A 27,277-nucleotide genomic window follows, 5' to 3' on the forward strand; every position below is an offset into this window, starting at 1 on the left:
CCTTGGGACAACAACTCACCTGGATTGGAAAATGGGAACCAAAAAAGATAAACAGGCTTGATCCTTAATTTCTAACTTGGTCTCAAAGAATTGGAAAGCCAGTGATCCACTCTAAATGAAACAGAACATTACCAAAAGCCGGTCTCACCTCAACGACAGCCTCTGTATTTCTGATCCTTTCCCAGAGCTACCGAGTACATTCTGGAAAGGCTATTTAGATCCAGGCTAAAGTTAGAAGGGAGTGAAAACTCTGGGAATTCTGACCATACAAAATCTTGATGCTATTCAAAATGTTCTCACATTTGGGGCACCTGGGTGGCTGAGTCAGCTAAGTGTCTGCCTTCGGCTCAGGTCATGGTCCCAGGGTCCTCGGATTGAGCCCCGAGTTGGGCCTTCTACTCAGTGGGGAGTCTGCTTCTCCTTCTCCCAGCCGCCTGCTAGTGCTCTCTCATTCTCTCTCTCCCTCTCTCAAATAAATAAATAAATAAAATCTTTTTTTAAAAAAACCAAAATTTTCTCACATTAGCTCCTTATTTGCTGCTCTTTAGTCATGTGTGTACCTCGGTTTCCACAACCCCCTGGAGTGGTTGGCTATCACGGAGTAAGCCGTAGTGCAAACTGGTTCAAACATTTCCTCACAGATCCAAAATTACAATCATGAGGTTTTTTCTGCGAATGTTATCGGTACAACTCTGAGCTGAGCCTATGAGCGATCGCTTTGAAATATGAACTGGGAAACAAACACGGAATCAGCGAGGTCTAAGGAAAGAGCTGAGGGTGAGCTGACTTGGGGCCAAGGGGCCCTTACGGATCAGGACAAGTGAAGCCACGGGAAACTGGGCTGGTAGAGAGAGGAACGTGGTGTACAGAGAAAAGCAAGAGCATCACAAGTGAGAGAGCACGGAGCCTCCCTTCCGTGAGGCTGGCTGTACTTCCCTGCTTACTCTTGGAGTCCCAAAAGGATACTCTACGTCCCTACAACCCCCTATAATCTGTCCTATAAATCCTCCTTTCCATGGGTTAAAATGAACGTATCCATTTCTTAAAACCGAAGAGCTAAAGCCAGAAATCATTGGTGTGGCTGCAATGAGACTTGTACACCCTTTGTAATCACGAAGGGGATCTGTTGCCCAACCCTGTTTGGGACACTAAACAGGGTTAGTACGACAAAAACGATTTTAAATATTGCTTGGCGTGTTAAAAATAGACGACCAGGCACCTTCCCTGAGGATTCAGACTCCAAAGCTCCTACGCGGGCCCAAGAGTATGCAGGCGATTCTCGTGACCAGGCTAGTGTGGGTCACGGTAGAGAAGGTGAATTCTGAGATCCTTTCCCTCACAAGGTCAGCAGCTATGAACTAACCGCTCCTTCACAGGCAGCCGTCGTGGAAGTGAACAGATGTGGAATCAAAGACCTATTTCTTGTCTTTAAGAAAAAATCCCTTTTCTGGAAGACACCAGACGAGGCCAGTCAACAGAGGAAGCTTTAGAGACCGAGGAACGAAGCCAAAATATGTGTGTGCGTGCACTTTGATCTGATTTTAGAGATTGGGACAAATTCTCTCAAAAAACATTTGAACTATGTCTGCGTTATATAATTAAATCCATATAACTCGCTAAATATATGGGCTCTACCGCCCGGCCCAATACACAGAGCTGTGTTTTGCATCGTTAACATGTTACAGGGAGTTGCCTGAGTTATTTGAATTAGACCAAGAGGAAAACAGAGCAAGTACAGTCAGGAAGATGATCTGAAAGTCAAGACTCTAAAAGAGCAGTACAGACCTTACTTAAGATAATTTATTTCAGGGGCGCCTGGGTGGCACAGCGGTTAAGCGTCTGCCTTCGGCTCAGGATGTGATCCCGGTGTTCTGGGATCGAGCCCCATGTCAGGCTCCTCCGCTATGAGCCTGCTTCTTCCTCTCCCACTCCCCCTGCTTGTGTTCCCTCTCTCGCTGGCTGTCTCTATCTCTGTCGAATAAATAAATAAAATCTTTAAAAAAAAAAAAAAGATAATTTACTTCAATTCTACAAAGTTGCTGTGAAAAGCACTAAGTCCAGTTTCCAGGTACAGTGAGTGATCCGAATCCGTAAGAAAGGCCTCACGGGGCTTTGGCAGAACAGATGTAAGCTTCAGGTTGATTGGGGCCTTTGCTTCGCTGGGCTTCTAGTTCTAATAGGACTACAGCAATCTCACGAGTCCTTCCTAGAGAGCTATCTCTCTGCTGAAGGTCATCTAACCTCCTGCTTAGAAGCTCCAGAGGCCCTGGGACAGGCAAGGTGCCAACACAGGAGCTTAATACTTGAATCCGAAGGTTCTTAGTTGTGGGAACTTAGTGAGCAAGGTCTGTTTTATCCGAGTGTCGTTTTCCTAATCTAAAGAGACTAAATGATGCCAGATCCCTTTTGACAGTGCTGGCAGAACTAAGTCAGATAATATATGGACATCACTTCCAGGGTCTGGCACGTAGTCATACCTCGATAAATGCAGCCATCTGCAAATTTAGGAGATTGTGCCAGAAGGGCCCATGGCGATCAATCAACCCAACCCTCCACTGTGCCAATGAAGAGACTGAAGCGGCTGGGGCAATAATTTGCCAACTACTGACCGAGGAAATTTAGGAAAGATGGACTATCCAGTTAGTGGTCTAAGAAAACCATTCAGTTGTATTTGTTTGATAACACTGAACTCCAACAAGAACTGAATCAAAACTACAGTCTTTAAGATAGTCTCTGGAACTGATTGGAACTTGTCATGTTTTTGCAGAGTATTTTTTAAGGATATTCTCTGTTTTACCTATCAGGGACAGCAAACCGCCAGTAGGTCCTCTTTGAAAACCTTTTGTTTTCATAAATGAAATGTGCTTTAAAAACAACAACGACAAAACAACAACACAAACATTGCTTAACACCAGATGACAGGATAGAGACTGCTGTGGGAGCAGCAGCTACGGGACTGGAAGTCAGAGCAGGGTCACTGGAAAGGGACAGCAGGGCGGAGGTCTGTCCGGTACGAAGAAGGCAACTGTGCAAACACATGGGTAAATGCAACAGCAAGTGCAAGGTCAGAAAAGGTCAGAGCAAGTTCTGAGGTCAGAGAAGCAGGATAAATTTCAAGAGTTGTGAAGTACTCCAATATGGTCAAAGACAGCGGGAAGTGGAGGCGGGGGGTGGGGGTGGTCCGGTATCACCAGAACCATTAAAAGGGCTGCACACAGTGTCTACACAAGTGCTTAGCAGACAACTGAGATCATAAATACTCTTTGGAAACTCAGAGCCAATATTTGTAAGTCATCAGATAAACTGCTCCCAGCAGATGATGGACCCTCAGTAAATGGTGGTGGTTATTATATAATAAAAGTAATCATTGTAAAATTCTTAACATAGTGCGTGGCACAGAGTAAGCATTCAAAACCACCTTTTGAAAAAATAAAATATTATTAATGGTATGTTTCATAGATACTTGTGCCTTTGTTAAATGAATGAGCAAACATGCAACATAGGAACGAGTAGACTGAGCCATGGAAAACCCAGGCACTATTTTTGCCTATTCCTAATACTTAACTACTGGCAAAGTAATTTTCTACAGTGGCAAAGGGAGTTTTTTGGAGAAATAATAGTTACTCTGTATTGAGGGGCTGTGAGTAGTAGGACCAAAATAAGGACAGGAAGCTGTATGATTAAACTTTGGGCTCTCTGCCATCCGCCTCTTGGTTTCAGCTCAGGTGGTGATCATGGGGCTGTGACATCAAGTCCCACATCAGGCTCTGCACTCAGCACAGAATCTGCTTAAGACTCTCTCTCCTCTGCCCCTGCCCACCACCCCTTGCACTTTTCCCTTGTTCATGCTCTCTCTTTCTCTCTAAAATAGATAAATCTTAAATATATATATATTTTAAAAATTGTGCTCTTTGCTTCATGCTTGACGGCTACATCCAACATTTCTTCTTTAATAACATAAAGTCATCCACACTTTATACTTTAATTTAAAGACATAACTCACAAAGCCCTACGACAAAGCCTTTTCTTCAAGACAAACCTCAGACACGGGCGCCTGGGTGGCTCAGTCGTTAAGCATCTGCCTTTGGCTCAGGTCATCATCCCAGGGTCCTGGGATCGAGCCCCCCCATCGGGCTCTTTGCTCAGTGGGGAGTATACTTCTGCCCCCCGCCCCGTCATGTACACGTGCATTCTCTCTCAAATGAATAAAAATCTTAAAAAAAAAAAAAAAAAGACCTTAGATAAACTAGAAGAGAAACCCCAGCAAAGGGAACTAATGCTGGTTGAACACCCACATGTCACCATGTGCCACCCACAATCTCGGTCTTCTCACTTTTTACCCGCAACTTTCAAAGGCAGGCGTTATCATCATCAGCGGTTATAGACTCGAAGAAGCCACCACCCAAAGACAGGAAATCATTCTCCTGGAATCACACAATCAGAAGGCAGGAATTTGAGGCTAGGCTTCTTGTCCGCTCTATGTCAGTGCCCCGAAAGCCAGTCGTGGGCTGCAGCACCATCAGGAGGGGTCCCAACACACTGGCCTGGTGCTTGTGCACTGGCAAAACTCTCACCCAGGCCAGGCTGCCAGAGATCACACAGGAGGAGGGAAAAGCCTGCCCCTCTTCGTGTGCTCAAAAGACAAACTCAGCACATTTTCAAATTTCAGATTACAGGGTAAAAAGTATTTTAATGACTTTAGCCCTGCAATATTCAAGGCTTCCCCTTCCTCTCCAGAAAAACACAGGCACTTCCAAATGTCTCCCCAGGGAGAAAATAAACCTCTCTTATTTCTCCCAAAGAAACTTAATTTCTTTTTGGGAAAAAAAAAAAATCAATCTCTTTCATCAAAAGATTGGATTGAACCAATATCCTTTCTTTTACCAGGGATCCTTTTCATTACACTCCCTCTCAAGCAAAAGCAGGGAACATGGCCTCCCCCGAAGCACCGTCAGTGGACCCCAAGACTAGCCTCCTCCAAACAGGGTCTCTATAGTCACATCCAGCAGGCCCCACTCTGAAGCAGCTGAGCCAGGCTCTCCCACCTGATGGAAAAGACAAACCAGGAGCTCTTACAATCTCACTTGAGACCAGATGAAAAGAGGGCAGGAGATACAAGGACTCCAAAATCATAGCGTAAGGCTCTTACTCTAAAGTCCCTCTCAGAAGCTCAAAACTCCATTTTTAGCTAGATGTAGCAGTCACCAGAGGAGACCCCGAAGGCTTAGACACACTACAAGTGGGAAAAGCAAAGGAAGACATGATAAGCCAGGCAAGGCCTGGTACCTCAGCCTAGAAGGTTTTATTTTTACTCAGGATCATGAACAGAGCTGCAACTCTTCTCCAAGTTTTCTCAAGGGTCCTTGATGTAATCTGAGAACAAATATCATGCCAATTTAATAAAGAGAGACAAGAAAGTGACAGACTCAGGATTTCTGGAGAGTTTTCTCAGGAAATAGGAAAAGAACTTATATCGAACCAAGTCTTTCACTCTGGAGTCAGGAACTCACGTTGAAATCTGAGGACTACTACTTAGCCCTCAGTTTACTCGCCTGTAAAATGGGATGAATGAGAAACCTACCTCATAAAAATATAGTTAGGATTAAATGAGGTGATTTTGTAAGAGGGTATAGTAGTCAGGGTCCCATCAGGGGACTAAAACCAGACAATATAGTTATAAGAACAAAGAAGGTTTAATATAAAGAATTAACTATTTATAGGAGATAGGCTACTAAAAGAGAATACAGAGAACTCTAAAGAACACCCTAGGTCTGAACGAGAGAGCCCAAAAGCTTGAGACCCAATTCCAATGTGGGGGTGGGGAGGCATTCCTCCACACAAAAAGCAATTAATTAGTCCTACAATTAAATTCTTAATTAGTCCTACAACTCAAGTCAATTCTGACACGATCTTCCTGGAGATAGCATGAGAATCCACAGCTTAAAGCCTCAGTCCTACAAGACTGCCCCCTCCCCCACTTCAGACACCAGTCACAAGCCCAGGTCCTGACAAAAATTCCAACCCCAAGGCTACAAATCCAAGGTTCTCACAACCCCCTCCTTGGGTCTGGTTAATTTGCTAGAGTAGGTCCTAGAACTCAGAGAAACATTGTACTTACCAGAACACCAGTCCATCATAAAGGGACAAAACTCAGGAGCAGCCAGATAGAAGAGGTGCGAGGGCAAGGTGTGGGGGAAGGGGATGGAGCTGCCACGCCCACTGCAGGCACACCACTCTCCCCCTGTGTTCAGACCAGAGCACTGAGAACCCCGTCCTTTTGGGGTTTTATGGAGGCTTCATTACATAGCCACAATTGATTAAATCATTGACCATTGGCTATTGATTAAACTTCCAGCCCCTCTCCCCACCCCAGAAACCAGGGAGTGGGACCGAAAGTTCCACACCTGTATTCAATGTCAGTTCCCCTGGCAACCATCCCCCTTCCTTAAGTGCTTTCCAAAGGTCGCCTTATTAACATAAGCCTGTTGTGATGGAAAGGGGCTTGTGATGAATAATAAGTCTCCCATTTCACCTTTACAGTTGTGAATGAAGCATTTTCAGGAACTGAGGACAAGAGACCAACTATTATAACAAAAGATGCTTCAATGCTCTTATCACTCTGGAAATTCCAAGAGCGTTGGGAGCGGTGAGCCAGGAACCATGCGCTATGACAAAATATAAATGAGAAACATATTTGGGTCATCCGAATAGCCAAACATACATTTCTCATAAACAGCAGTACTGCAGAACACAAAGAAAGAACAACCTTGGAAAAGAGGATGCTTTCCCCAGGCTGGGATTCCCACTGTACTGGGGCGGGCATGACTGCAGCCCACGGGTGGCGGTGGCGAAGTTGTGAGCCAGAACTGGTCAAGAGGCAGAAAGGCGGCAAACTGCATGAGGAGCACCTCCCCCCTGCCGAGATGCCACCAGTCAGGAAACCACAGCTGGAAGGTGAGCACCAGCGGGTGTCCAGGTGCTGCTGGCCGCCGCATACCCTAGGAGCAGGCCAAAAATCGTGCACCAGAACCAGGGGAACGGCCTCTGTGTTTCCGCTAGTGTGGTCTGACAGCTGGGAAGGAAGACAAGCTCCAACATCACCAACAGGACCAAGAAGAATGGATTAGCAACGGAGGGGTACTAAACGGATAGCTGGCTGGAGGCCTTGTCATCATCCCCATCATTACATCACTTCCCTAGACAGTCATCCACCGAAGGGGTAAGGGGAGACAGAGCCGTGAGCGCAACTGAGGGTAACTCACCTACACTCGTGGTGAACTGGGCTCATCAGCTGACTTTGCGGACAGGTGCAGATGGTTTGGACAATGGCACGAGGAGCCACAGGGAGGCTGGAAAGGTCTGCTGTACGTGCCAGGATCTGTGGGGCTCTCTCTCCCTGTTCAGCTCACACACTCAGGCAGAAATGCCACGGCAAAGGGAATCACCAGTTGTCCTCCCATAGGAGGCACCCAGACCTCGGGGCTGTATGAGCAACACTGCTTTTACTCACAGACCCAGAAGAGCAGTGGCAGAAAAGGAGGAGCTAAAATGCAACCCGCTGTCTGACTCCCACCCTCCCACCGTGAGCCGCTGCAGATAACGCGGGAAGATGAGGAAACATGGCTTTACACCGTCTTTCCTGAACACAGAGCAGGGCAGTGACTCGCCTTGCAACCAAGACATAAAGGGAAATGTTCGCAATTGTGCGAGGATCGTAGTAGGTGATAACATCTTAGAACAGCTGCAGAGACTTTTTAAAATAAGATGAATTCTGATGCTGTCAGCATCGTCCAGCTTGTAACCCCTCAAGGAGCTTTTGTGCCCCCGGCTCCCACAGGGAGATGACGGTGTGTGTGTCAAAACTGAAAGAGGGATTGTGCAGAGAAGGCCTTGGGGGGTCTCCTATTTCCATTCCCAGCTTGTGCCAAGGACAAGCCTGGAGGAGGCAGCAGCCCCGGGGCCCTGAGCGGGAAGCCATCTGGGGCCACGTGGGAAGCAGCAATAACCCACCATCGTTGCATAAACAGCCCAAGGACGAAAATAGCTGGGAATTGATGATATTCTGAAATAAAGCAGTGGATCTAGTGTCCAGGAACTTTCCTTCAAGGAAGAAAACAAGGGGCCTCCTATGTGGCCGGGCGACTGGCAGGAAAAGACTGGCACATTCCAGCTCAGTCCATAGCGCTGCAGTCCGGGCTGCAGGCAGCAATTTCCCAGCTACATTTCTAAGACACTTACAATTGCTTCCAAATGAATATTTCCCAAATATCCCACCTGAAAGCTGCCCCTCATCGTTCAGAACATGGTTTCCTTTCTCCTAGGTGCAGCCACCAGGGAGCTGCCCAGACCCATGGGGCCCAGCGAACCTGAGAAAACCTGTCTTACAGTTCGGTTGGAGTTTTTCGGAACTGCAAGGCTTTCCAGCAAGGACGGCTGGGTCTTCCAGACCCCGTGCCTCGTGCCTACAAATGAGCAGATCTAACCCAAATGAGGGACCCAGGGGTTGGCGTGGTGACTGCACGTGTCCCAGCACACAGCGCATTCGAAGGAAGCAATGGCTCCTACCACATCTCTCCCTTCTCCCTCACCTCAGGCCCGGGCTCCCTCCCACCTCACTCTGCATACACCTAACGAAACGTCCAGAGATTAGTGCCCGGATCACGTTGGTCTTTTGCATGTCTGCTGAGTCCAACCAGTCATAAGAAACGATGTCATTTGGATGGGGCCCAGGACCAGTGGTGTTAAGGTCATGGCTGGGCATAGGGTAAGGGATTAGGAAGAGGGTTAGGAGAGTAGTCCAAGGAAACAGATCAACATCTTCCCCCAGTGTACCTCAATTTCCACCTCCACCTGGCCTCTCCGAGGACCGATAACTCCTTGCATATTGATATGAACACAGTCAGCAGAGGGGAACATAAATGGACGGGTTCTACAGGCAGATCTTCTGTCTCAGTCTCCCCTCAGTCTCCTAGTACCAAAGCCAGCACGTATCTGTTATCCACTGCTCTGTCACAAACAAAGCCAAAGTGCTCACAGTAACAACCATTTGATCACACGAGTTAGCACAGAAGTCGGGGGTTGGGGCAAGGCTCAGCAGGTGTGCCTCTCCGTGCCCCACGTGCTAGTGGCTGACGCCGCTCAGCTGAAGGACCTACTCACGTGTCTCACTCACGTGCCTGGGCCCCTGGTGCCGGCCGTTAGCCGGGCTGCCCCATTCTCTTTCTCTCTCTAGCAAGATAGCCTGGACTTCCTTCTCTCTCTAGCAAGACAGGCCGGGGGCTGAGAGAAAAAGTGGAAGCTGCAAGTGTTTCTGCAGTGGGTGTGCATAGCTCCCTCTTCCTGACTGCTCCTTCATCCACTCACAGCACATGATGTTACCCCGAACTATAGAAGAACTCCATGGAAGAACAGCCGGTGACAGCAAGCAGACCAGACTGGGTGTCAGACCTGGGATCACATTCAGAGTCACAAGTTCCGACCCAGATGCCTCGGACACGTCACTGAGCCTCTCTGGCCTTCAGTCCCCCCACGTGGGCAGCACCCGGGAGCAGTGACAACCACACAGGGGTGCCCCGAGACCCACACGATACCGGAAGCAACATACCTGAGACATTGCCAAGGACGCAGCACTCGACAAACACGGACATGCAGGCAGGAGAGAAATGCTCTTCTCTTACTGAAAACCACGGAGACCAGATAAAGATTTGCAAGGGTCCTTCAGCAACAACTCCCAGGACCTCTGGAAATGTGAGGGGCGTCGTCACCCACCTCCAGAGCCACTGCTGTCGGAGTTGTGAGCTGCTGCGGGGGGTTCCGGTGCAGGTGCTAATACAGACCTTCGTATACACATGTCCCCAAAAGGCCAAATTTGGTGCCAGGTTTTCCATGCAGGTCACCATAATTTACACTACATCCCTGATTCAGTGAAGGTTTTCTTTCTTTCTTTTTTTTCTTTTTTCTTTTTTTTTTTTTTTTTGAGAGAGAGAGAGAGCGTGAGCAGGCAGAGGGAGAGGGAGAGACAGACACGCAAGCTCCACGCTGAGGACTTGATCTCATGACCCCGGGATCATGACCTGAGCCAAAATCAAGATGTAACCGACAGAGGTAACTGATGAACCACCGAGGAGCCCCAGTGAAGTTTCTCTTTAAACTTGCTAATGAGGGGGGCGCCTGGGTGGCTCAGTCAGTTGGCTGGCTGACTCTTGATTTCAGCTCAGGTCATGATTTCAGGGTCCTGGGATCTAGCCCCACATTGGGCTCTGGGCTCAGCACGGAGTCGGACTGATGATTCTCTCTCTCCCTCTACCCTCCCCCCAGCTCTCATGCTCTCTCTCTCTCTCTCTTTCTCTCTCAAGTGAATAAATAAATCTTTTTTAAAATAAACTTATTAATTAAGGAAGGAAGGGTAGAGTTGGGTAGGGCTCAAAGAAAAATTTGTTGTGTAGCAGAATAAGGATTCAACCCAGATCTGTCTGATTTTATGGTTCATGCTCTTAAACACCAGACCATTCGCTTCTAGACTCATATTCCCAAACAGTTTACACATTTGTTTATACTTTGCGAACAAAAGTTTCCTCCCAACTACTCATTCACCGCCACCTCCCCCTCACTCAGTCACCCCCCCACACACACACACACACACACACAAATACACCACCAGTCCTCCTCTCTCTCCCTGCCCAGGGAGGTAATTCAATGCCTCACCAGGTTGCTCAGAGCCCACACTGCCTCCAGTGGTGAGGACGCTGCCTTCTGCCTTCTGACTCTGTTTCCTTTCTCTCTCATGGACTCTTCTCCCTTTGTCCAGGCCTTCGTGTGTGTGGTTCCTGGAATTCCACCTTTGACCCAGTCTTCTTCCTAGCCTACGTGTTGTCCCACCGCTCCCACCTCTTTGCTCACACCTCCCAGACCGATGGCCCAGGCAAGATCTCTCTCCCGGGCTTCCGGTTCTGGACCTTCGGCTGCTTCATCTCCACTGGTGGCCTTGATCTCTTCACTGGATTGATAGGTCCTCCAACATAAGAACCATGCCTCATTCACCATCACGTATCCCTCAAGGCTTCTCACTACGGGAGGCTTTTCATATATTTTTTTAAATATATGTATGAATAAGTGAGCTCAGTTAATGTCTGTTTAATGACTCACAAATTAAGGTGAAAAAGATTTTCAAAAGGAGAGGCCATGTGTGGCTTTGTCTTCTCACCGAGGATAGAATGTGCTGGAGAATAGCCTAAGGAACGCTGTATTCCATAGCATAAAACAGACGTGCTGGAAAGTGGCACGGTCGAATACATTTGATAGACGCATGATTTTTAAAACTTCAGCAGGGCATTCTGATCCTCTAATATGCTAAGTACAGTTCAACTGTCCAAAAGGAAATACTTTGCAGCATTTGTTAAATGTACTTGAGTATACTTCTGTTTTGGGTTTGTTTAACGACAACTATCATATGATTTCTCTCATCTATGGAACATAAGAACTAGGATGATCGGTAGGGGAAGAAAGGGATAAAGAAAGGGGGGGTAATCAGAAGGGGGAATGAAACATGAGAGACTATGGACTATGAGAAACAAACTGAGGACTTCAGAGGGGAGGGGGGTGGGGGAATGGGATAGACCGGTGATGGGTAGTAAGGAGGGCACGTATTGCATGGTGCACTGGGTGTTATACACAACTAATGAATCATCGAGCCTTACATCGGAAACCGGGGATGTACTATATGGTGACTAACATAATATAATAAAAAATCATTTAAAAAAAAAAAAAAAAAAGAAAACACTTTAACCCTAGCCCAGCCCTAGTATTTAGGAGCTTTTGACCTTTTCTACGAACAACTCAGTAGGTCTATGTAGACCACTTGGACACCAAAGATACTTGGCCTGGGGATGGGTCACACCCCAGAGGGTCAGGGAGGAAACATGGATCTGCTTCAAGGTCACATGGGTTCTCTATGAACCCCCTTGCTATGTGGAATATGGTTTTTTTCCCTACCTCCCCAGCCACCGTGACATTTTGGTCCTGAAGCCCACACACACTGGCTCTCAACTGCAACTCCTCTCTGGGGCCTTGGGGTGGGAGCAAGCCCTCATGCTTCAGCAGCTGCAGGAAGCACTGGGTGACATCACCTCCCCCCAAGCCAACAAGCCTCCACAAGGTCAAGCCTGGAGCAGCCATCTTTAGACAGAAAACACACAGCTAATCTACCTCTTTCCGCCCTGCGGAATGAGCTCACAGCTCCGGGGAGCCCAGCTCTCTGTGTGCCAGGTGATGTCAGGATTAGTGTCCTGGCACTGCTGACACCCTGCAGGTGCTTCATTCACGGGCCACCACCCAGCCTGGGCCAGATGGCAGCGTGGGAGATGGACGTCCAGCTCTAGACCTTCCCTCACTTCAAGTTATAGGGCCTTTGGGGCACAGACTCGCCTATTTTCTTGGACTGGCTTGTACGGATGTTGGGCCAATCAGAGTGGAACAGATACTGGAATAGGGTGGGGATGCACAAGAGCTTCTCTAGAGATCTCCCTACAAATAAAAATTCCTGGCACTTGCCTCTCAATTCTATCATCAACTGTTATTCTCCGGGTCATGGAAAAGGCTGTGCTGTTGGTCATATATGAGGACACGATGGAAGAGCTCAAAGAAAGCTCATTGGCTCACTGAAAGGAGAGCAGAGCTCTGCTGAACAGGAGAAAAGCCCCCACAATGAGACCACCTGACTCCCTGCCCCCTTCCTGGCTTTTTCCAAAACCAAGAGGCAAAGAGGGTTCAAAATCAGCCTGTATTTTAATTCCATGACAAATGAGCTCTTCTGCCATCAGCGTTGCTCGGCTGCTGGTACAATTGGCTTGACTGTACCCCACTTGCTCATTCCAGACGGGAAATGGGCATGAATAAAACCAACACATCTCTTTGAGCTCCTCAGAAGAAAAGATTCTAGTCTGATGCCCATGTTTCTATTCCCCATCATTTCCTCATTTGAATCTTTTTAGGGTTGGGCTTTTTCTTTGTCAAGAGCCAAATGTTTATCGCCTGATGTGATGGGGTCTTGGGGACACCCACGTGAGTACCACAGAAGGATGTAAATGAAGGAGTCCCATCAGACGTTGAGTAGCAGCACCTGTTGTGATGACAGAAGCTGAGGTGGCTCGTTCAGGAAAGGAAAGAGACAAGAAAGAAAGGAAGGGAGAGAGAGAGAGAAGGCAAAGTAGAAGAAGGATGTTAGGAAAAAAGGAAAGGAGAGAGCCTGGGCTTGTCAGGAGCCTGTTGCATTTTACTGGTCAGTCCAGAAATATGAAACCTCGTTCCCCTGCCAATGAAAGAGAATGAAACAAGCCTCCCCCCGGATTGGTGTCCTGGCCCCGCCAGCCTCAAACCGAGGAGAACCGGGAGCCCCCTGGGCCTCGGCCTGCAGGCCGGACGGTCTGGGAGGCAGGGGCCCTCGGAGGATCCGCCGCGGGCGTTCAGACCGTTCCTGCCTGTGGTCAGGACTGGCCCGCAGGAAGCTGGTTCACTCCAAGGTCATTCTCTTCAGGATTTGATAAGCAATGCTCAGAAAAATGGAGGGGGATCCAAAGATTGAGTCCTGACTCCAAAAGCATGCCAGCAGTTCCTTGCCTCTTGGGACTTCGCCTGTCCTTCAGGAAACTGCAAAGGCACGCCAGCTCCCATGGAAGGTTCCCCCGCGAGCACGACCCCGTGCCTTCACGGCGCGCGGGGCCTGAGCCGGGCCGGGGGAAACGCCTGGACCCGAACAGAAGAGCTGCCTGTCCCTGCGCTCAGCGGCCGCTCGTGGCAAACTGGGAGGGCGGCAGTGAGGGTCTGCACGCCTCACCCTCGGCCGCGGCGGGCCGACGACGTCGTCATGGTCTGTCAGCACCCACCACACGCCGCCCTGGCCCGGCGCACCCGGGACGCAGGCGGCCCGAAGCCACTTCAGCCCCTGGCCTCGGCTCGCGAAGCCTCCAGGCTTCTCCCGGACTTTCCTCCTCCCCAGGCGGAGCTAAAGCGCCCGGTTCCGGGGAATTCGCCCAGCTGCGGACTTGAGCGGGCACTTGAGCCGCCATCGCTACAAGGGCACGAGTGGGGCATAGGCGTCGGGACCCGGTGGCCAGGGTTCAAACCCCAGCTCCGCACTCACTCGCTGGTAACCTTGGGAAAGTCTCTTAAGCTCTCTGAGACTCAGCTGACCCGTGTCTGAAGTAGGGATAGCAATAACCAGGTGGTTAGGGGAATTAAGCTATCTCCTTGAGAGCAGAATCTGTCGCATCCGAGCGCTGGGCCTGCAGTGAGCACAGAGAAAATATTTACTGAGTACCTGCAAAACGCTCTGCACGGTGTTTAGCACATGGAAGGCTGCCCTGAGTGGACAGCAGTATCTTCCTTATTATTATTTTCTGCCTCTCCTCGCTTGGAGGAGCTTATTTTGGCCACTGTATCAGTCAGGGTCCTGACAGGAAACAGATGGTGCATTCCGGCTGAGGAGAGCTTAATGAAGGGGACATTCGGAGGGCAGGGGCAGGATTAAGGGAACCAGCAGGGAACGGTTACACGTTTCAGAACCAGCAACAGAAAGAAAGCCATCTCCCCTAAACTGGGAGGGTCAAGGAAGGGAGCTGCTACCAGAACCCTGAGAGACAGCCATAGCTGAGAGGGCAGCTCCAGAGAAGCGAAATCCGTCAGTGGAGGGGTGAGAGCCCAAAGGGAGATGGGAGAATGAAAACCCCACCCTCTGCTCTCCCACTGATGCCTCCCAACGGCCAAACCCAGTGCTCCCTGAGGAGGTCCACGAAAGCCAGCTCCCACACAGCAGAGCGCAGAGGACGGGGCTGGTCCAGTGCTGTCAGTGGAGAACATCCGGGACACCCATGAAATCTCGAGGGGATTATGTTCACATCCATCTTTCCTAATCTACCTAGGTTCTTCAGCAGCTTTATACTACAAAAGACAAGATATTGTCCCCAAAACACTGAGGCCAAGGGGAGAGTTTGAAATTTCACCTTGTATCTCTTCCTGTTTGGGGGAGTCTAGACATCTGGGGCCCACCTGTTCCGTGGAATGGACTCCACAGCTGTATCATGCCTTTGCTGCCCTTCCTCATACTATAAATTTCTGCCTGTAAAATCTAGCAACGGGCTCACCGTGCTTTGAAAAAAATAAAAGGCGAGCCCAGGCATAAATAACCTACAGGTAAATTTATTTTTTAATGTTAGTAATACTTGGGTAAATTTGTTAATAAAAATTAACTTCATGAATATATGTAGTATTTGTAACCTACCCACATTTGCATATCGTCTTCACACTGCATATCGTATTTGTAACAAGACTTACACATATCCTAGGCTGGAGGAACTAAACCAGCTCACTTTCAAAAGGCCGACAGATCTGTGCAGGGAATAAACCACGTGTACAATCAGAAGCAGCTCTGTGGAGACCACCCAGTCCCTGAGGGCCAGCGGCCTTCACTCCCCCAATACTGCCCAGTTAGGTAGGTGAGGACATCCTGCTAACCAGCATCCAGCCCCCCTACCCAACAGCTGCCAGGGGGCCCAAGGCCTTCCCTAGACATGGAACACAGTGCTAGTGTCTGAACACGGTGAGATCTAGTTAGTTCTTGTGGACCCTGCTCCCATCTGCTCGCCTGGCTCCAAGAAAACAGCAGTGTTCACAAATCAATGGTGGCAGTGAGGGGAACGATGGGGAGGACCAAGAATGAGGCTGCGCGGATTGCGTTCTAGAGACTACACGAGGTGCCTCACGTAGGTTATCTCACCCCGACACATGAGCATGTGTTGTAGATTTTATTTTATAGATGTGGAAAACAAAGCCAAGGGATATTAAGTTACTTGCCCAAGATAACAAAGCTGGCGAGTGGAAGAGCTGGGACTGGAATTTAAGTAATCTAACTCCAGAGTGTACTTTGAACCATTGAGCAATTCTGCCTCTGAATCTGTCCCTTAAATATTCACAGAAGGGGGGGAAAAATTGGAAGAACGTGCACTTTTCAAGTTAAGAGTGGCTTTCTTCAGAGAGTGAAATGAGTGGGTTTTTCCCTCCACTTCCTATGTGTTTGCTCTTTTCTTGATTTTATTTAGGATTAATACATTAATTTCATAATGGTAAATATAAACTTTTTAAAGTATAAACAAAGGCCATTTTAGAGGTCTGGTTCCATTATGAAAGGATGAGTTCCATATAGTCCATTTTCCCCTCAGGTTACTACTATAAACCCTGTGCAGAATAGAGACCAAGAAAAAGCCCACGCATATACGGTCAACTGATTTTCAACAGAGGTGCCCAGGTCATTCAGTGAGGGAAGGGTAGCCTTGCTAACAAATGGTACTGTATCAACCAGACACCTGTGGGGGAAGAAATGAAGACTGACTCTTAGCTCTCACCACACACAGATAGTATCTTGGGATGGCTTATACACTTCCACGTAAAATCAAAAATTATGAAACTTCTAAGAGATGATAAAGGAGAAAACCTTTGTGACCTTAGGGTAGACAGAGTTTTCCTAGATGGACAACAAAAAGAATGGTCCGTTTTTAAAAAATGTTTTTGGATCAATGCCACTTCATCACAATTAAAAACTTTTATTCTTTGAAAAACACCATTAAGAAAACATACAGGCGGGGCACCTGGGTGGCTCAGTCGGTTAAGCAGCTGCCTTCAGCTCAGGTCATGATCCTAGGGTCCTGGGAACGAGCCCCACATCTGGCTCCCTGCTCAGGAGTGAGTCTGCTTCTCCCTCTCCACCAATTGTGCTCTCTCGTGCACACTGTCTCTTTCAAATAAATAAAATCTTAAAAAAAAAAAAAAAAAGAGGGGCACCTGGGTGGCTCAGTCAGTTGGGCACCTGCCTTCAGCTCAGGTCATGATCCCTGAGTCCCAGGATGGAGCCCCCACATCAGGCTTCCTGCTCAGCAGGGAATCGGCTTCTCCCTCTCCCTCTGCTTCTCCCCCCACTCATGCCCCGTCTCTCAAATAAATAAACAAAATCTTCAAGAAAAAAGAAAGGAAAGGAAAAGAAAGGGAAGGGAAGGGAAGGAAAACATTCAGGCAAGCCATGAGCTGGGAGAAAATTTTAAAGGACTTGTTACCCAGAATGTACACAGGACTTTTAGAGCTCCATAAAAGGAAGAGACAATCTATTTTCTTTCATGGGCCAAAAAAAAAAAAAAAAAAGAAGAGCTACTTCGAAGGGAAGGAAATATGAAGGACCAAAAAACATAAAGAAGCAGCTCGGCGTCATTACTCATTGGGGAATTGTGAATTAAAACTACAATGAGCTGTCACTACACATGTACTAGAATGGCTTACATTAGAAAGATTGGCCACACCAAGTATTGGTGAGGATTCAAAGTCACTGGGACTCAAAATACCCGTGGAAATATAAAGCAATACAATGGTTTATGGAAAACAGTTTGGCAGTTTCTTCAAGGATTAAACATAAACCTACCGGACAACCCAGCTGTTCCACACCTCGGTATTTACCCAAGAGAAATGAAAACACACGTTCACATGAGGACTTGAACGTGACTCTCCATAGCCACTTTACATGTAATGACCAAAACTGGAAACAACCCAAATGTCCCTCAACCGGTGAACCGAGAAATTGTGGCCTATCTACCCAACGAAATACTACTCAGCAATAAAATGGAGCAAAATACTGATACAAAACATGGACAAATCTCAAGCATTATGCTATGTAAAACATGACAACCCCCCCTCCAAGAAGAATAGGGACTGTATTGTTCCATTTATATAAATTCGAGAAGACCCACATGAATATGCAGTAACACCGAGTAGAGCCGGGGTTGCCTGGGAATGAGGGTGGAAGGAGGGAGGCATGACAGAGGGTCTCTCTGAGAACTTTCGGGACTGATGGAAATGTTCGTCGTCTTGACTGTGGTGATGGTTTCGTGAGCATATACGTTTGTCAGCGATCATCAGATTGCATACTAAATATATGCAGTTTGTCATACATCTGCAAAGTTGCTTTTAAAACACACACACACACACACACACACACACACACACACACACCTTTTCTGCTGAGCTCCTGGTCTTAGGACCGAGACAGCAGTGCCCTTCCTCCACAGCAGCTCCTGGACCTGACACCGCCATCTTGGCCCACCACGCTGGGCAGCCCCTTTTATCTTGCTCTTTGCCTTATAACTGGCCTTCCATTCATAGAGCCCTTAGATTTTTCTCCCAAAGATTTTACTGTTGTGTGGTCATGCATGCACTTAACTTACAAGAATTCAACCACAGACATGAGGCAGTAAAGAAAAGCAATTACAGTTTTTACAAGTAGAGAAACCGTGTACACAGTGTGAGTGATTCCCTCCACCTTTCCATTCCAGGAGCCCAAAAGGGGTGAGGTGGCCGTGCTCTTCCTCCAGATTGCCCATATGTCTCTCGTTTTAGAAGAATCTCATCATTTGAAGTGAAATTCTAGTGCTTAAAACACAGGTCTCTGTACAACACGGCCTCGAAATGCAAACCAACTGCTCCAGCTTACACTCAACAGAGGAAACAATGACCTGTCCCAGAACTGGAGAGAATTCTAATTGCGTTGGCTGTTGGCATCTCCCCAGTCATAAGGATAATTGTGCTACCCTTGACTTCCAACACAGGTGCTGACTTTTGAACCTCATGGAACATGAAGCTTCACCGCGTCTTTTCCGATCTTCAGAACCACCTCATGCAGTGGCCGGGGCAAGTATTATTATCCCCAGAGGGCAGAGGAGGAAACAGAGCCTGAGTGAGATTGTGACTTGCTATTACACAGCTCATGAGGGACAGCCTCATTCCTAGAACCCACGTCTTCAGACAGCAAGTGTAGGATTCCTTGAACCATATCACCCCTCTCCACGCTGCCATTGTGCTTATCAGCCAAAAGCATTCCTTGTGGCCTGGATTTGCCCCGAGTCTCAAAGAGAATTCTCTCAGTAACTCAAGCTATTTTCTCGACCGAAGTTCCTGCTAATACCTTTCAACTTTCTTAGTTGTATCTTCCCTCTTAATCAAAAAGGAAATTATGTTAATCCAAAGCATATACCACTGGTATGGTAGCCTCATACCAGTCGTAGTCAAAATTTAATTCACAACCAAGCTGTCAGTTATCCTAACTTTGGGAAGAAAGGACACAGATGAGGCCAAATTCTGGTGATAGGACTCCACAAATTCAGAGGAGCCATCATCCTGGGGGAGTTCCCCATGTGCCCAGAGGTCAAGAGACGGGTCTACACTTACCACGTGCCAGGCACTTCCCAGACATCAATATACATTCTGGCATCTGTACGCACGCTCGCCTCAGCCCTTACCTTGCAAAGTGTAGCAAAGGTGATGGGGACTCTGGTTGCTGCCTGAATCTTCATTGACAGGGGCTTGGCACCAAACAAATCAAATTTAATTCCCAGGTGTGATCCAGACGAGAAGCTAAGAGACGGGTTTCCCCCGGAAGGATGCATACACCTGGAGGGGAGAGAGAATATGCCCTGAGAGTTCTACCTGCAATAGGGACGTGTTTCCTGCCCTGAGTTTCCAGCCTGTAAGATAGCATGGCCAGTTCACACTCATGGCCTCACAGATCTGGTAGCAGTCTCAATTACCGTGGCCTGCGGCCGGAGAGTTTCCACGAACCCTGATGTCTGGGCTACAGTGCTTACGCTCCTACCCTCTCTCACTAAACTCAGCGGCAGCATAGAGGGGGGCTCCAAGAATCAGGGGCAATCAGGGTGCTTGAGCTCTCCCAGGTCATCGGACAGAAACACGAGGAGAGGTGACCGTGAAGAGAGATGCAAAACACAGAATGCTACTTTCGCTTGTCGGCTTGGACACGCATCTCAGAGTGAGAGAGCGGCTCACGACCTTGGGGTGCAGGCAATTTGGGTCCTTGTTTACAGACTCTTGACCAATAGGCACCAGGCCTGGGGCTCCATCGGTGGATTTTGCTTGGTTGCATTGTTGTCTTTTTAAATCAAGGAGTCTTTCTGCCTATACGTCCCATTTCCTCCCTTCTGGCCCAGTAGCAGCCCAGGACCATCACAAACAGACCGCTAATGCTCTGCAGATGAAGGAATGTCAGGAAAGTCAACAAATTTGCTTTCCCCTGTTGCGTTCCTTCCCTTAAGGGAAGAAAGTAAGAGGGGAAGACTTAGGAGTGAACTCAGAAATTTCCCAGCAACGCGGATCTCACCAGCTCCTGCCAAGGATCACCGGCTCTAACAACGCTCCTCAGGCCCGAGTTCAGCACAGCTGTCCACGGCTCTGCTCTGCGCCCAGTGCCCCCACGCTCTCAGCTGCATTCCAGCTGCCTAGAGGAGGCACGGAGTAAAAGGCAAAGCACTCGCTCCTTGGCCAGGTGGGAGGAGCAGAGAAAAGGAGCACTGTTGTTTCTTTCTCAAATGTGTTTCCAAAGGGGAAAAAAAAAAAAAAAAGCCTTTCCCTAGGGCTTAGACTGCTGGATTTCTCATGGAGCCCTAGATGCAGACACTTCGGGGTGGTTCTCTGAACAGGGGCCATTGGCACCAGATTTGAACTACGAAGGCCATGCATCATTAAGAACTCCAGCCACGGGTAGAAGTAGTTCAAGGTCAACTTCATTTTACCAAGAGCACTGCATTCTCCAAAGCCTAAAGCACTGCAGTGTGAGGATGGAGAAAGTGAGGCACATAGCACCGCTCCGAGGCTGCCCAGGGTGCTCCTGCTGCTGTCAGTCCTAGAGCCACGACAAGCCTCCGTGCCTTTCAGGCCACCGAGCCAGGCGAGGTCTCGAGCAGCCTGTCCCAGGGTCAGATTGAGAGGGAAAATATTCTATTACAGGACTTCCTGGTATTTGAGAGGTAAACTATTCAGGATCCATTTCCACGATCCATTTTTATTTTAGTCCCCTGTCATTTGCTAAGGCACACAGTTCAGTCCTGCTCCCTGCTTGGAGACACATCAAAATGGGTTCAGGGAGGGAGGGAGGGAGAGAGAGAGACAGAGAGAGAGAGAGAAACTATCCCACCAACAGCAGCCTCACTTCCGTGAGGCGTTATTAGTCTCCATTCATCCTCACATGGTAAATCGACTTGGAAATGTGGCGATCGGGGGCTCATGAACCTTGCAGAGCTGCCAGGCCAGATCCTTGCATTAGGTTTCATTACACTCTAGTTAGGAGTGCCCGCCTTCCTCGTGTGTGGGTCTGGACTAGGCCAGTTTGGCGCTCAGAAGGTAGGAGAGCCCGCAGGTGTCTCTCTGCAGCACCTCCCACCACCGACAGCAGCAGCTGCAGTTCCTCTCCTGGTATCCACCTACCACTAGTGGCAGGAGTGGCCAGCAGCTGCCTCTCCCTGGTGGCATTGTTCTTTGTGTCTCGTCCGTGCTGTCTCGGGATACTCATTTAAAATACGGGATCGCTGGCAGGCCTCATCAAGCGTGTACACGCGTGTGTGCATGTCCAGTTAAATTCAGATGTCTAACGTCTTCAGAAAAAAGGCAAACTTTTTATAATTGTAATCTGCCATTTATAAGCGCCAAGTGGTGCTTGGACAGTAGAAGGGTTATGCAGACGTTCATGCCGTTAGTACATTTATATTCAAGTCCTTGCGCTCCAAATACCTGAAAAACGTGGCCTCCCCTGGCAAATTCCCCATAGCACGGCCTAAGTACTTGGAGTTGGTCTCAGAAGCAGATTCCTTCATCAGATGAAATTATTCATACGTGAGTGTGGTGCGAGCCCAGATAGCTCAGTCGGGAGAGCGTCAGACTTTTAAAAACGTGACTATGATCACGTTGGTGGAAACAAACAAAAAAGAACCACTTACAAATTCTCTTGGTGAGAGGGTCTACTGCCTTTGAAGGAAGATCATTTCTTGCTGGGTTACAAAACAGCCTTTTTGGCAAAATAGCTGCTGTTCCAAATTCTTTTAGATGGGTTCAATGTTCACCTCCATGTCTGTTTCCAACGCCTAAATGAAAAGACATTTTGGTTCATGAGCCAGTGAACATAACTGGCTAAGTCAGGAAGAAAAAAAAATGTTATTATTAGAGAGGTGGACTATCTGACTTTTTAATGTCTTGAATTAATGCTAACACATGTTTGGAAGTGAGAAATGGGCTCACGGTCCGATTCCGGAGCCCACGCACGTAACCTCTTCCCCTAGCACATTCTTGCCTCACGTCAGGCTGCTGTCTGAAAGTTAGCATCCGTCCCTGTTTACTCTTTCTCATCAGAGGAGACTATCATCTCAGAACCTTTATCAACAGTAATAAGTAATGATTGTACTCCCCTGTTTGCAGCACCAGCGCTAGACCCTGGGATGCAGAGGGGGAAAGACATTCACGAGGGCCTTATAGTCTTTTGAACAGCTGTCCAAATAGGCAACATGCAACACAAGGCAGCTTCCACCCAGGGCACATGCGTGGTTCAGGCTGAGATCCTCCAAAGAGGACGGAGGCCTCTGGAGGGCTTTCCAGAGGAAGCCTGTGCGCTGAAAGCAGAGAGAGGCACGGCCACAGCAGGGGAGACCCGTGGGTGGGGCTGCTGGTCTGATGATGTGAGGAAAGGCAGGTTGGGATGTTCACGATGGATGGGGGAAATCAAGCTGAGCCTGAAGCAGGATCAGAGAGTTTACAAAGGACAGACCCAGGAGGTGAAGGCACAGAGCACAGAAATCTTTAAAGGCCAGGCTGTGTGCCCCAAGTAGAAACCAGATGCCACTTTATTAAACTTCCATCGACCTTCCATCAGCATTAATTCAGGAAGTCTGTGTGGACTGTGTCAGGCCTTTGGTTTTCTGCTTGTTTTCGGTCTTTTCACTACCCATGAGCTTTACCTTTAGGTCCCTACACTTTGAGCTTGATATGGTCGGCGAAAAAGGAAAAACAGAAGAGATTATAGGTTGTGTCGTTGCTACTAAAGATTAGAACAGGAATTTCAAAGCCTTACTCACATGATACAGCAACACCCCAACTCCCAGAAATGGGCAAATAAAGGGACAGTAATTGAATACTTTTCTTGACCACATGAGGCACCGATCCAACTCCGGCTCTATTTTTGGTCAGTGTTTTTCCTGAAAATCTGCTTTTTAATTGGTCTCTTTATTCTATCCTGAGAGAACTATCCAGTGGATTAGGCACCTGCATTTTTGGTGTGGAAACAGCTTACGTGTATTTCCAAAGAAGCTGATAATCCACAAAATGCTTAGATATATTCCATCTGATCCGCACCACAGTCTGGCGGGACAGGTGAGGACAGCCGTTATCATCCCCTATCCTACAGGTGGGTAGTGGAGCTTCGGACAGACCATGTGACTTGCCCAAGGTCACCTAGCTAGGGTCAGGCTTGTGGCTCGCCCCCCTGGATCTAGGGGGCTGTGCAAACATCTCAGTCAAAATCCTACCCTTTTCTCTACGTAGCCTCTTGCTTAATATCTTGCCATTAATTTCTTTAAACCTCGAGAGATTTGTGGTCTTCCCCAGACCACTTTTTAAGACCATGCCTACGCCAAAGAAGGAAATTTTATGCCCTATTCTCTGTAACTACCAATGGTCAGAACTACTCTTCACTACTCTGAACATTGTTTTTTTTTTTTTAAAGATTTTATTTATTTATTCGACAGAGATAGAGACAGCCAGTGAGAGAGAGAGCACAAGCAGGGGGAGTAGGAGAGGAAGAAGCAGGCTCATAGCGGAGGAGCCTGATGTGGGGCTCGATCCCATAACGCCGGGATCACGCCCTGAGCCGAAGGCAGACGCTTAACCGCTGTGCCACCCAGGCGCCTCTGAACATTGTGTTTTTAATCTTCCATGACCCGCTTAGAATATAGGAACTGGTATCCAGATTTGACAGGTGTGAAGTCAGCTTTAACAAATGCTCAGTGACCAAGCTCAGGTGAGCTAGTATTTGATGGAGTGGGAATTCCAAAGACCTCGATTACACAAGCAGAAAACTGCCCCCCAGTGGAGGTGGGTGATTGTAAGGGAGAGATTGTTAAGGTGAGATTTCTGGCTCCCCTGCATCAGAATCACAGAGGACTCCTATTAAAACTTCAGATTCCTGATCCAGAACGTCTGAAGGCTGATGCTCAGACCAGGGAATCTGCATCTTCACAATCTTTCTAGAAAATCTTTGCCAATGCTAGAAGCTGGGACACACTAGCAGGAGGCATGGTCACGGGACAGCATAGTATATGACCCAAAGAATTTAGGAGGATGGAATCTATGGGGGGGGGGGGACTCTGAAAGAGGCGGAAAGGAGAGAAGGAGCCTTGAGGTTTTCATGTATCAGGAAAAAAGACTAGCTTTGGTACAGGAAAAAGATCACTAAATTGAGAGGCCACTGAGCTTTCAATCAACAAGCCCAGCACCTCAACTCGTTTCTTGTCAAGGAAGGAGCCCCGACGGGGAAGGCAGATCTGCCTCCACCTCCCTCCGTGACCCTGGACCACTCACCGGACTTCTTACTTTGGCACCAGTAAAGTCGAGCGGTGGGGCCACATGATGGTAACACATCACCGGAGGCCAAAGTAGTTTTTCTGGAGTCCCGGCCTCTCCCTGTGTCGAGTTTCCATCTGTGGTTTTAGCAACCCCTGCTCCTCCAGCAGGATTTGGAAGGAATGTTTCAAAAGGCTCAAAAGCCACAGAAGTCCTGTGAAGAGAACGAGCCGAAGGCCAGGTCTTAGTCGAAGAACCTGGGCTCCAGCAGAATGAGCATCACCTTGCATGGCCCGATGTGGCCACACAGTTGTCACAGCTGAGGGCACCCAGGGTCTGGCAGCCACTCCCAGGGGGAGTATTTCCAAAATCCGGATTTCAATGACACCCTGACTTTGATAAAGGCCCGAACACCCCTTATGATAGGGAGGCTGACGTGCATCATACCGTCACTTAGTCTCCGTTCGGGCGGCTGTGGAACGCTGGAGAAGCATTGCTTCAGCCATGGAGGCAAGCGGAGGCCGGGCCTGTGGTCCTGGCATCCTGCTTTAGAAGTGGCAGAGGCCCGAATGGAAATGCATTCTAAGGCAAAATGATGATAAATAACTTTCATTTTCATGGAGGGGCTGGAACCATACATCGTCCTTACAATGGAAAGGGAAATCTCCTTCCTAATCCCTTTGAAATTACTTTGTTCAACACATATGAAAGACATCAATCCCTACCAGCAGGGTTTCCAAGGGGGTTTTACGATTCAGTATCCAGGGCTCCCCGTACTGACAAGAGAGCAGACTACTAGAATTTGAAGAACTATTTTACTCACTTGCAGTAAAAAAAAAAAAAAAAAGAAAGAAAGAAAGAAAGAAAAGAAAAAAAGAAGAAAGAAAGAAAGTCAATTCCTTCCATATTAGTTCCCCAGGGCCGTCATAACAAAGGACCACAAACTGGGTAGCTTAAATAACAGAAATTGATTTTTTTTTTCCCACAGTCTGGAAGCTAAGAGTCTGAGATCAAGATGTCAGCAGGTTGGTTCCTTCTGAGGGAGGGGCTGTGAGGAAGATCTGTTCCAGGCCCCTCTCCTTCATTTCCAGATGGCTGCCTTCCCCTGTGACTTCACGCCATCTCCCCTCTATATGTGTCTCTGTGTCCAAATTTCCCACTCTTTATCCCTTTCCATCAGGACACCAGTCATATTGGATTAGGGTCCATCCCAGGGACCTCATTTTAACCTGATTACCTGTAAAGACCCAATCTGCACGTAAGGTCACACGCTGAGGCACTGGGGACTAGGACTCCGACATATCTTTTTTGGGGGCAGATACAACTAAACCCGTAACACCTCTCTCTCTTCACCAAAGATAGCTCCATGGTTCCAAAGGAAGGAGAAGAGCAGGATTAATGTCTTTTCATGGACATGGCACCCTGGGTTTGGGGTTGAGGGAAGAGAATAAATCAGAGAGAGTAGGACAGGCTCCAGAAAAAAATCCAGTCAGGGAAGAAGGTCCTATATAATCTACTGAAGGAATGGAAAGCGCTGGGTTCTCAATGGAGCGTGAGTTAATTTAGCAAATCGCCAGAACAATGGGCTTCATCAGTGGGTGCTTAAAATGCTGGAAAGGTCCAGATCCATCTACCACCTGCTGCAGGGAGCCCGATGTGGGGCTCGATCCCAGGACCCTGGGATCATGACCTGAGCCGAAGGCAGATGCTTAACTGAATGAGCCACCCAGGCACCCCAAAAGTGGTTGTTTTAAACCAGAAGAGTCTAGGATGCTTTAATTGGCAAGTTGAAATACTAGGAAAGTTTTTCTACCCAGCTGGGCGAAGGTGCTGGAGCAAGATTAGATCCATTACAAAAAAACTATGAACTGCATTTTCTTTGCCCATCCAATTAATAATACAAAATTGCCAACTCCCAATCTTGCTCCAGACGGGAAAGCAGATCAGACTAAGTGAGGAAACTTTTCAGGAACAGTTGAAAATCTAGCGCTGAAACAGAAGGGAGGATGAAATCAGGAATGAGATGAATGCTCGCAGCAGGGGGCTGAGTGTTTAGGGCCTGGGAACATCTGTGCAGATGTTAGACACTGTTTCAGCGCATGTGAGACCACATCTTTATGAGCAAAACCTACCCTACGTACTGTACCAATTTCCCTCACCCCAGCGTCCCTGTGAAATCCCAAGCCCACTGTGGTTTTCCTCCTGAACCTCTCCTTCGGCCTCCCAACCTGCCTCTGGACTTTCGCCATTCCCCATTCATCTGCATTCGCTCTTTGAAGAATACAATCCGAATTCACGTAAAACATCCACATATTAAAAGTTTTCTCCAAACGATTTCTTTGGACCAGTCCACTGTTCTGGAAGGCAGCTGTCTTTTAGCACAAGAAGCGAAGCAGGCAATAGCTTTTGGGGAAATGATAATGTCAGGATCTGATGGTGGAGCTCATGACAAATTTCAGCAGGGAGCCCCAGGGGCCGGAAGTGACTGTGTATTTGCCTTGGCACTGGTGTCCCCAAGCCACAGAGCGCCATTTATGGAAAAGCAAATGGAAGCCAGTGGGCGAGTAAGCCAAGAGAACATGGAGGTGGTTGTGCGTCTCTGCGCTCAGCTCTGAAGACAGTGCCCAAGGGCTTTTCCCTCCGTGGGCTCTTAACTCCGTGGGCTCTCAACTCCGTGGGCTCTCACCTCCATAGGCTCTCACCTCCCTGGGCTCTCACCTCCAAGGCAATGGAGCAAAAATAAGCACCAACTGTCTACCTCGTTCATGCCTGTTATCGCTTCCTCCCATTCTAACTGAGGGCTTAAAAGAACCCTCACTAGTTCTGTGTCCGGGACGCTACTTAGAGCTCG

The 27,277-nt window shown here is 48.2% G+C and overlaps 1 long non-coding RNA gene across 1 annotated transcript; it reads right to left on the minus strand.

The window, feature by feature from the left end:
- Positions 1-19,168: 19,168 nt before the first annotated feature.
- Positions 19,169-26,029, minus strand: LOC103673474. Its single transcript, XR_571406.2, has 3 exons — positions 24,445-26,029; positions 21,816-21,959; positions 19,169-19,479 (listed from the first exon to the last, which is right to left on the minus strand). It is a non-coding gene; the product is annotated as an uncharacterized LOC103673474 (long non-coding RNA).
- Positions 26,030-27,277: the final 1,248 nt, after the last annotated feature.

Source organism: Ursus maritimus, unplaced genomic scaffold (genome assembly GCF_017311325.1).
Source record: "Ursus maritimus isolate PB19 unplaced genomic scaffold, ASM1731132v1 scaffold_35, whole genome shotgun sequence".
Lineage (NCBI taxonomy): Eukaryota > Metazoa > Chordata > Mammalia > Carnivora > Ursidae > Ursus > Ursus maritimus.